Here is a 4749-nt window from a genome sequence, read left to right on the forward strand (position 1 = left end):
CACTTACCATGGAAGTGAAAGGGGTCAGTCCATAAACATTAAAATACATGTTGTTTTAAAAGTATAACCACAAGATGTAAACATCATACATGATTTTAGTGTGATAAAACCGCTTACGGTTTAACAAAGTTACATTGGCATGGCAACAAAGTTGCAATATTCAATATAACTTTACACAGAAATGGTTAGTAAGCGATTTTATCACACTAAAATCATGTTCAAATATATAATTTGTATGTCTTGTGGCTATACTTTTGAAACTGTATTTTAACATTTATGAATGGGCCCCATTCAATTCCATTGTAGGTGCTTTACTGTAACTGATCTGTTATTTTAAATAAACAAGGGATGAGTTTAAATTATTTTATGTGGTAATCAAGATGTTGTCGATTGTGCATAACTTGTATTGAACCTGGAGCAGTGAGAGAGAGTGAGTGAGTGTGTGTGTGTGTGTTCAGGTTGAGGGTTGGGTTAGGTAAGGACAAGGGTGTGCCACTTTCAGGTTCATACATCAATATATTATAGCTATTACATGCAAATTAAAGTTTTATGGTCGTGCATGGAAGAAAGGAGACTATTTATAGTCTATATTGTTTACAAAAGGAGAAGGAAGGTTGTAGGAACATTTAATTAGACAACCTGTATTCCCTGTATGTGTGTGTCCTCTCCCTGCCCTTCTTCATTGCCTGTGCTAATGTCAGACAACTCCTCCAGCCTCTGTGGTCTGCCTGCTTTTCCATTGTTCTGTTAAAAAAATCTGTTGTCCAGACACTGAACCCTACACACACACACAGAGACACACTCTTCAAATGATGCCCTTATTTCCATCACAATCAGAAATCCCCCTAAAACAGCCCCCCCCCCCCCCCCCAGTAGTGTTTTTGGTCTTTCGTTTTGTGTGTTTTTATTATTCCGGCAGTTTTGTTTGTGTCTGTAGACAGCCTCAGACAGGCAAGCCCAGTCTGAACTAGCGCAGAGGTCGTTAAAACTGCTCTTATCCTCAACTTTTAATTGTAGGTCTTAATTTTATGACCAATGCTCGTGATGTGCAGTTATGTAGCTGCAGTCTCAGACAGTCATACACACTATAAGTGCACTAATTGTTTAACTGAGACTGCCGGTTGTTAACTGGGAGCTTAAATGCTGTATCTGGTCAAGCGTGTTCAACTGAATATGCAGGCGTTCTAGCTATAGATGGTGAATATTAGTGCTCTGATTTCTGAACATGCACAATCTTGCACTTATTCTTAAGCTGACAAAGCGTATGGTCATGTAACGCCTAAAACTGTTTTCCTCTTTCGGGGTAAAGTCTTAAACGGTTAAGCATAAACCGATTGGCACACCTAGATTTTTGTCAATTTTCTGCCACATTTTTGCATTGCACATAAACACCTTTACCAGCGTTCTTATCGGCTTATCTGAGGCGCAAACATGAATGTTCACGTCTTGACATCAAAAACGGAGAATAAACTGATGATTTCCAATCTCATGTAAACGTGGTTTTCTTGCTTTGCTGAATTTTTAGAATATGCTGATTTTAGGTAGTTATCAGCATATTGATGTGTATGTAAACACTATTTTAACAAGATTCTCTATTGATTGTAATGAAATTAGTGATTGAAAACACATTAATTTTGCTCCGTTTACATCTGTCATCCACCAAAAGTGGAGACTTTCGAAAACACTCTCCATATGTGCATACTTTGGAAAACAATGGCATTAGGAAACTGAAAACAGAGGCTTTTAAATGGATTAGTGTGAATGTAGCCTAAATTTACATTAGTTATTAGAGCAATAGCCTGGTTTGCATGATCTAATTATAGACCACAAAGTTCATAGTCCACATAGTATTTCTTTGAACTTATCAGCAATGTGTAAACATCTGTAGTACAGTTAGAAAATGATGTACATGAAGAAAAATGAAATGTATTTCATTTTATGTCACCTATAGGTCATTAATTACATGAGCTACATTCATTAGGAAGTCCTTGATAGTTTCAAATAGAGCTGTTTAATTTGTATTGATTTTAGACAGGTTTTTAAAGATTATGCTTGTATAAAGGTTATAACCAAACTGGTACAGAGACCTTGTGTAAGTAGCAGTAGACTTTTGGATGGGCCATGAATAGGCGTCATTATCTGCCCAGACAATGTGCTGTCCAGTCTGACCTCGGTCAAAAACTACTACTGTTGAACGTCAGCCATGTTGAGTGTGATTCATATTTGGGTTCTAATTTGTCCGTGTTTACAAGGGGAATACTGGGTGCTGCGGCTTTCTCATTAACAGGACATGAAAGGAGCTGTAAAGAGAGCAGCAGTGAAACCAACCCACACTGACGTCTGTATGCCACAGTAACTCGCATACACATGGACATACAGAATTTTAAGATGGGCCTGGTCTCACATCCACTACAGAGGTCATAACTATCTTAAGCATCTCAACCTATCCAGCCAATCAAGCCATTTTAGACATGCAAACTCAAGAAATTTTGATGCATATAATGTAGTTTAGGCCCTGTAGAGTTGCTACCTCCTCAAAAAATGATCACAAACATACTGTATTAAACCTCACTTCACTAAACTGAACTGCTTATGCAAATTAAAGTTTATGTCCTTTCAAAAACATGAAAAATCTATTTTGGTCCTTATTCTTACATATCAAATTTTCACATGCTTAATCATTTGCAAGTGTAGAATAGATTGTGTTTAGACATGCCATTTAGAGTATTGAATATCCCTTTATTTGCATATCTGTGCCTTTAAATAAAAAAATTTAAAAAAGACTATAATTCTGATTGTGGCTGCAAATGCTGCTAAAAATATTTATGTATTTCACCTGCTCAGTTAATCATTAAAGGAATAGAGTTCAATACAAGTTGAGCTCAATCAACAGCATTTGTGGCATAATGTTGATTTCCACAAAACATATTTTCAACCCGTCCCTCCTTTAAAAAATTTTTTTTACAGTAAGACACTTACAATGGAAATGAATGGGGCCAATTTTTAGAGGATTTAAAGGCAGAACGTTAAAGTTTATAATTTTATATAAGCACTTACATTAATTATTCTGTTAAAACTCATGTATTTGAGCTGTAAAGTTATATACATTTTCATTTTTACAGTAATTTTAGCATTTCAGGGTTTGTTGACATTACATCGTCGTGGCAACAAAGTTGTAAAATTGGCTATAACTTAACAGAAAATGTTAGTAAGTGGTTTTATCACACTAAAATCATATTAACATTCATATTGTTTACATCCTGTGGCTATACTTTTGAAACAGTGACTATTTTAACTTTTACGGTTTGGCCCCATTGACTTCCATTGTAAGTGCCTCACTGTAACCCAGAGTTTTGCTTTTCTTTTTCTTTGTTTTTTAAGAAAAGAAAAAAAATGTATGCCAAAAATGCTGTCAGTTGAGCTTAACTTGTACTGAAACCAGAATATAACTTTAAGGAACACACATAAGGAACATACCTAAATCTGATGTATGTATAAAAATAAAAAAAGACATTATGTAAAAATCCATTAGTGTATGTATCCCAGCTTATTAAGTGGTGTCAACTATAAATAAGCCATTTGTAGGTTGACGTAACCTACTGTGGCTCTGGTACACAATCAAAATATTTCTCTGTCTGAGTGGCCCGCCCAGCGTGACACTGCAACATCGGCTCGACCAGTAGTGTGAGTTTAAGGGGGTCTCACTGTTTGTACAATCATTGGAAGACGGGGAGAGCTTTCTGGAATCTGTTTGAAAATAATGATTATTTTTTTCAATTCCATTTGGTGAGGCTAGTGCCGCAGCAGTTAAACACTTCAGCTAAAGAAGCAGCATTCCTAAGGAAGCCTGTCAGAGATGTACAGATGGGAAACAATTGCGAACCAACAACTGTGTTTAGGAATCGCTGATTAATTGAGGAAAAAAAAAGGGACATAATAGAGGAACAAAGGAGGATGAGACATTCTGCACCATTGGGAGTCTGCGGTTTTCTCATTATATTCCTGTTGCTCAGCCCTTTAAAAGTGCTTAAAATGATTAAGTGTGTGAGAGGGACTAGATAAGCCAATTAGTCACATCCCACGACATATCTGCATATGTACTCATGTTGTGCAGTGGGAGGTCACTCTCTGTCTTGCGAGTGTGTGTTATGGGGTCAGGTAGAAAGGCCTACACTAATTGCCCTTTCCCCAGTGAGTGTGTGTGTGTGTAGACTCATTTAGATTCCTCTGTGGTGAGCCCTCAGTTCACACCACTGTGTTCATTATCATACTCTAATAACTAGAACTGCGCCTTTTACAAAGCGGGATGCATGCGTAAGTGCCCAAGGGGTAGGATGTGGGTGGGGGCTTTAGGCAAGTGATTCAAGGGCCCTTGATTAATTTCCAGTGTGTTGGAAGGGCAATCTGTAATTTTAGACAATGCATCACTTGGTGCTATCAAATGAGTCTTGTGTTTGTAAACAGAGGTGTGCCATCTTTATGGAAGTGTATGCTTATGCTGTTAATATTTCAAGCCATTTTTTTTTCTTTTTTCAGTTGTTGAAGCTAAAAGCTGAAAGTGAGAACAGCAATTGCAACAAGGGATCTTAACTAGAGATTATTCAAAATATCTCATTTTCTCATGCCTTTTTATATACTTGTACTCAGATACACAGGGAGTTTTTGGGTAAAGTTCTGTGTTCCTAATGTAGGTTTTCTTTCCTGTGCCTTTCCATAGCATTTTATGTTTTGTTCTGAGCCTTGGGTTTG

This window comes from Myxocyprinus asiaticus, chromosome 34 (genome assembly GCF_019703515.2).
Source record: "Myxocyprinus asiaticus isolate MX2 ecotype Aquarium Trade chromosome 34, UBuf_Myxa_2, whole genome shotgun sequence".
Lineage (NCBI taxonomy): Eukaryota > Metazoa > Chordata > Actinopteri > Cypriniformes > Catostomidae > Myxocyprinus > Myxocyprinus asiaticus.